Genomic DNA, 5,853 nt, shown 5'->3' with positions numbered 1-5,853 from the left:
GTGGGGGTGGGGAGGGGGTGGTCGCGGCTTAGCCAGTGGCTGCCAGCACAAAAGAGAGCAACCAAGATGGTAACTATTCCTCCTCTATCCACCACTGATTGGCTAAGAGGGCTGCTCTGCTTTACTTCTCTTCTGCATGCTTTAAGTAGATCCCTAGCTATAGGCACGTGCTTTTGTGAGGCCCTCATTTTTGTGAGGCCCTGCCCTTCTCTGCCAATCAGTGCCAAGGGGCAGGGCTGCATGAAGGGCACCCCTCTCTGCCAATTAGGAGCAAGAGGCAGGCTGTTGGGGCCCCTCGGCCAATCAGTTGTGGGGGAAGGGACTTGTCGTGAAAAGACCATGAAAATGGCACTAGGTGTCATGAGCAGCCTGCAATTTTTACTACTCTTCTGCGTGCTTTAAGTAGATCTCTAGTTATAGGCACATGCTGCACTTTAAGCATGGGAAAAGTCTCATTTAAGTCATAGTTATATAAGTGAGAAGTCCCACTGCCTGATCATATGCTTGAGTGCTTTGTTGCAGCAGGGTCAGCATGACCCAGATTTGGCCTCAGGTTTAAATTTTGGAGGTTGGCTCTATCTGAATCACATTACAGGACACAAGAGGACTGATTTTTCAGAAAGGATGAACACTGTGATGGTCAGTAGAAACGGTGGGTGTTCCACATCTCTGAAAACTAGGCACAAATTTTATCAGTGGCTCTCAACATTTTTAAGCTTGAGGCACTCCTCATTATATGCAAAAGACCCCTCATTAGGCTTGAGGCACCCCTGGGAAAATGTTAGCTCTTAGTTTTTTGACTACAGAACAAAAATAGTTTTTCTGTTATGAAGAACTCAAAAAAATTATATGAAGTCAGAATGTTTTTAACACTGTGGTTTCCTATTTAGCATCCTCGTTGAGAATCAATGAATTATACAAAGGAAGATTGTGTGATTAATAGACAGGAAGCCAAATAAATGAACAACAGCACTGAAACAATCATTTACAGAGGAGAAGCCCCTGCATTCTACACTCATTTGCCCCATTTGCATGGGGTCCATGAGAATGAATGAGCTTTCCAAATCTTGAAAAATCAACAGAAGACTTTCCAGTAACTGAAACACTTGTCAGTTCTGTATTGTCAGAGTGACGTGCACTGCAGATGTCCAGGACTCCATTGACCAGTCCTCCCTTCCTCCACTCCTGGTTTTTAGAGACCTTATCAAAATGGCAACATCTTTAAATGAAAAATGCCCTCTGGCTTTTGCTCTCAATCTGCATTTCTGAAGTCCTTTTGGGGTTGGTGAACTGTAGGAAGCTGGTGCAGCATTACCACATCACTCCTTTGCACCAGGAAGTCTGCTGGAAAGGGACAGCAGACAGGTTTCAGGGAAGTGGTGTCAGGCCTGGCTGCCACTTACATTCAGGCCAGAGCCAATTCTACCAGCTCTGCATTGTCCCTGCAACTATTCCTGGCTGAGAACACACTAAAGATGGAATAGAGTTTGGAGGAGAAATGGCCTGGACAGAGCTGCACCTCCCCTGCCAGGTGCCATGAAACTCACTAAAGCACAAGGACAAAGTAGGGCAACTTAGAGTCACATCAGCCCCCGGAACTTCTGGATAAGGGGAAATGCAGATACAGGCGTCAGCACAGGGATAAACGTGGTCCTTAATCCAGGCACCAACCCTTGCTGTGACCTGATGCAGGCATACATAAAAACTAAACGAAAGAAGTAAATTTTAAAGAGTTCTATTCCTTCAAGTATGTAGATGAACTCATCTGCAGGGCTGCAGCTGCCAGCAATAATCTATCCATCTCAGGAGATGAATAGCTAGCCCGATAATGAGATCATCTCCATTGAAATGAACTCCCTGCTATTCAATTTGCCCAGCTTCGATTCATGAATTCTGCACAAACAGACTTGAGGAAGGCAACTCAACTCTGCTACAAGGTGAGTGGCTAATGAGCTAAATTATTTTATGAAAGCAAATATTCAGAAAAGGTGAATTCATGATTATTTCGCTAATATAATTTTAAAAAAAGACGTTTAAAGCAAGCTCAGCTAGCATATAGATGTGTCTTTCTCACTTGTTCCTTTTAAAGGTACGGAACCTGATCTGCAGCTGGCATAAATCAGCATAGCTCCATTGACTTTGTTTGAGCTATATCAGCTTACGTTAGCTGAGGATCAGGCCCGTGGCACTGGCTTCGCCATTGGCTTGTTTCAGTCTGACAGGGAGATCTGCAGTGAAGCCAACAGTGCTGCTTGTCTTGCATAAGAGCATGGAGAATTTGGCCCTGTGCTTTCATGCTTTCCCTAGTGCATCTTAGGCAGACAGTTCAATCATTCCCATTTGCATTTTTTGAAGAAAACAACTCTTAATTAAGTCAGCTGGCAGTAAGTGGGTAAATGGACATTTTTTTGGCTGAGCAGGAGGCAGAAAAAAGCTCATGCAGTCAGTAAAGATACTTTATCCCCTGCACAGCCATTTTCAGCCTATCTGCTGCCTGCCTTTTGAGGCATCACAGTGTTAAAAATATTCTTCCCTGAAGGTATTACCACACTGCAGCAGATGTCACTGACTTAGCACTATTTGAAGGGTCTATTAAAAGTAATGTAATTAATTGCTTAGGCTGTCATCACAGCACTGCTTTTAAGATGTTTCAAATGGTTTATTATTTAGGATCCAGTTCTGCACAGTGCTGAGCCCCAACTCTGCTGGGAGTCAGTATGGACTACAGGGTACTCAGCAAGCATCCTTGGGCCTACTCCTACTAGACATGGTGCTGACTGTTAGCCCTGGTGCCATAACTTCCATGGGACTTTGTCCAATAGCAAGTATTCATACTCCTATTAGTTACTAGCAGGTAGGAGACCCTTGTTTGTAGGCTCTTTCAGTTAGGGACTATCCTTCTTATGTATGCTACAGAACTAATTACAGATTCTCTTTCCAGTAAAGTAGAAGGGAATAAATGCTGAGAAGAAAAAGTTCTGTAAGCCTATAGGAGGTAACAGAGCTTGAGCAATATATAGCACAGGTCTCTGAAGAACTAATGCTAGACTAATTTATTTTTTTTTAATTGACATAAGATTACAAGGGAAGCATTAGATTCAGGTTTGGATTGTTGTGCAGGATTTATCTATATACCTTATTCACAAAATTGATTGAAATAGGTTCAGATATGGGAGTTGTTTACAGTCATTTAGGCCAGTCTCAGTTTATGTGACACAGAATAATAATAAATATGATTTTGTAATACACAAAAGGGGGAAGAGCTCTAGTGTGTTGCTACAGGCATCAGTGTTTATCTCATCTATTTCTCATCACCGTTAATGATACTGAAGAAAGAATAGATGGCACATTAATGGCATTCACATATGGCACTAAATGAAGGTGTTTCAAACACCGCTGAGGGCAGAGAAAGAAAGCGCTAGTAGTTAGAACCATCAGTATAATATAAACCTAGAGTTCGGGCATCATCCAAAGTCCACAGAAGTCAGGGGGAAATGTTCCATTGACTTCAATGGCCTTTAGATTAGCATGAGGGGAAAAAATGCACACTAATTTATCTGGGCAAAAATAATCCAAGATGCAGCTATTTTACTGGGAAGGGGAGTAAGGTAAAGAGTAACAATGATAAAGAGACTTAGAAGTGAAAGCTGGCAGTAAGTTAGGCATGACTATGCAATGTAATTTGACAGCTGAACAGGCCAGTGTAATTTTGAGCTGCATAAACAGAGACACACTGATGTAATGGACTTTTCTACAAAGCTTTGGCACAATCTCACTTTAATTATCCTTGTGTTTGACTCTGGGTACCATATTTCCAGATAAATATTGACAAACCGCAGGTTTCCAAAGTTAAAGCTGGTTGCAAATTTTGTAACAGAAGAGTTTTTTTCACAGGAAACTACAGGCTCAACAAAACTGAGATTTTTTTCAGGTACACTTCTATTTTCTTGGAATTAGATGAAAAATGATTGAAGTGCTTTGTCTTGACGGCTCGGAAAACTTCCTTTCAGCTTTATCCATTTGACTATTTATATCTCATGTTAAAACAAAGCCAGTTAATAAAGTCATTTCTATAATACTTATTTTTAAATGTTCCTTTCTTAGGAAAATTTGAACTTTTCAATACAGCCATGGTTTTCAAACTGAGGAACTTCCCTAAATATTAAAACTTCCAAGTTTTGATTGACTCCAGGTATGGTGAAGCTAGAACGATGGATGTCAGGTAAGATTAAGAGAGAAAATGTGGAAAGCTTTATTAAACATATGTATGAGAGACACATTAGTCTGCTACCAGACAGAATACAATGGATCAAAATGTTTTGAATTTTCAAAATTGGATCAATTTTTTAAAAGATGTGATAGACATTTTTGCTGGGTTTTTTTCAACCAGATTTTGTAGCACAGTTAATTTTCTGCATTTCTGACCAGGTATACCTGGAATAGAAGAACAATTGAGGATACTGCAAGATAATATAGGGAAGAATAATGGAACGAACTTAAGCAAGAGAGGTCTACAGACTTTCTCATAAAGCCATCATGACAGCAATATGCTGTCTATCGCTTGTGGACCAGACTGCAAAGAAAATGGTAGATGCCTCTTTATTTGAAACATTCAGAGCTACAGTAGCTTAGGTGGAGAACTAGACAATATCCTGGAGGGAATAATTTTAAATTGGTACAAAGACGGTGGTTAGGTCAGGGGTTGGCAATATGTTTGAGCAGAGTGCCAAAAACACTTGCAACTTTAACTTGTAAGATGTTGGTGTGCCAGGGGCAGATGGTGGGGGAGATGCAAGGGGCCCAATCCTTGTTATGGCAGCGCAGCACTGACCCCTTCCCTGCTCTCTGCCCAAGGTGTGCATGCCAAGCAAAATGCCTTCATGTGCCATACTCTTGCACCCATGGCAGGGGTTGCCTACAACTGGGTTAGACTATCTGTTAGGTCTTTCTCATTTCTGATGTTTGTAGGCTACATCAGCAGTCAGCAAGTGTTTGCAGCAGTTGGTCAAATCAACCTGGCTCAGGTCCAAAGCTAGCCAGTGCTTCCAACCTGGCCAGTATGGGGCAGAAGAAGTTCCCAGTTCCATAAGTCAGATCCAGTGGCTTTATTGGCCAGATCCAGCCCACAGGTCATATGCTGCCGACCATTGGGCTACAGTATCAGGGCTGGATGTGACTCGATGTGACAGGGCACTTGGTGCACCTGTCACTTTAAAAGGAAAGGCTAAAGGAGAAGCAGCCTGCAGGTGTGGCGGGGGAGGGGGCAATCAGAAAGTCATGTGACCTGAAAGGGGTGGGGCTTAAGGAATATAAACCCAGGGAGTCTAGTTCTGAGTGCCACAAGTAGAGGAGCTCTTGGCAGCAGAGCTCCTAAGATAACTGCTGAGCTGGGGTGAGCAGCACTGAGTATGAGAACAGCACTTGAGCCCAGCCAGAGCTGAGAAGAAAGGGCCTGGGGCCCAGAGATCTGAAGCACAGGAGGGACAAGCATCAGTAGAGCCAAGAAAACCAAAAGGTCTCAACTAGCCCAGAAGAGGGGCAAGGGTCTAGGGAAACTGAAGGTCAAGGACCATAGCTGAAGACCAAAGGCACTAAGGCAGGGATGGGCCAAATATGGCTTGCTGGCTGGATCTGGCTCACCAGCCCATTCTATCTGGCTCATGGGGCCCCTAGAAAATTTTTAAAAATATATTTATCACCTCCTGGCTGCCTGTCAAAGATGACAGGAGCCAGGGTAGTAGGGCCCAGGGGAAGCCAGCAGGACTCAACAGCCCAGAAGCAAGGCTGGCCAGGCCTGGCCCTGCCCCCAGCCACCTCCCACCCCGAAGCCCCATGTTTAGCAGAGGCTTCTGG

The 5,853-nt window shown here is 43.4% G+C and overlaps 1 long non-coding RNA gene across 1 annotated transcript; it reads left to right on the top strand.

Moving 5' to 3' along the window:
- Nucleotides 1-227: 227 nt before the first annotated feature.
- Nucleotides 228-4,568, top strand: LOC102388296. The gene is made up of 3 exons (XR_003093848.1): nucleotides 228-1,937; nucleotides 4,105-4,222; nucleotides 4,429-4,568. It is a non-coding gene; the product is annotated as an uncharacterized LOC102388296 (long non-coding RNA).
- The last annotated feature ends 1,285 nt before the right edge of the window (nucleotides 4,569-5,853 follow it).

Source organism: Alligator sinensis, unplaced genomic scaffold (genome assembly GCF_000455745.1).
Source record: "Alligator sinensis unplaced genomic scaffold, ASM45574v1 scaffold131_1, whole genome shotgun sequence".
NCBI lineage: Eukaryota > Metazoa > Chordata > Crocodylia > Alligatoridae > Alligator > Alligator sinensis.
This window is presented reverse-complemented; position numbering and strand designations above follow the sequence as displayed.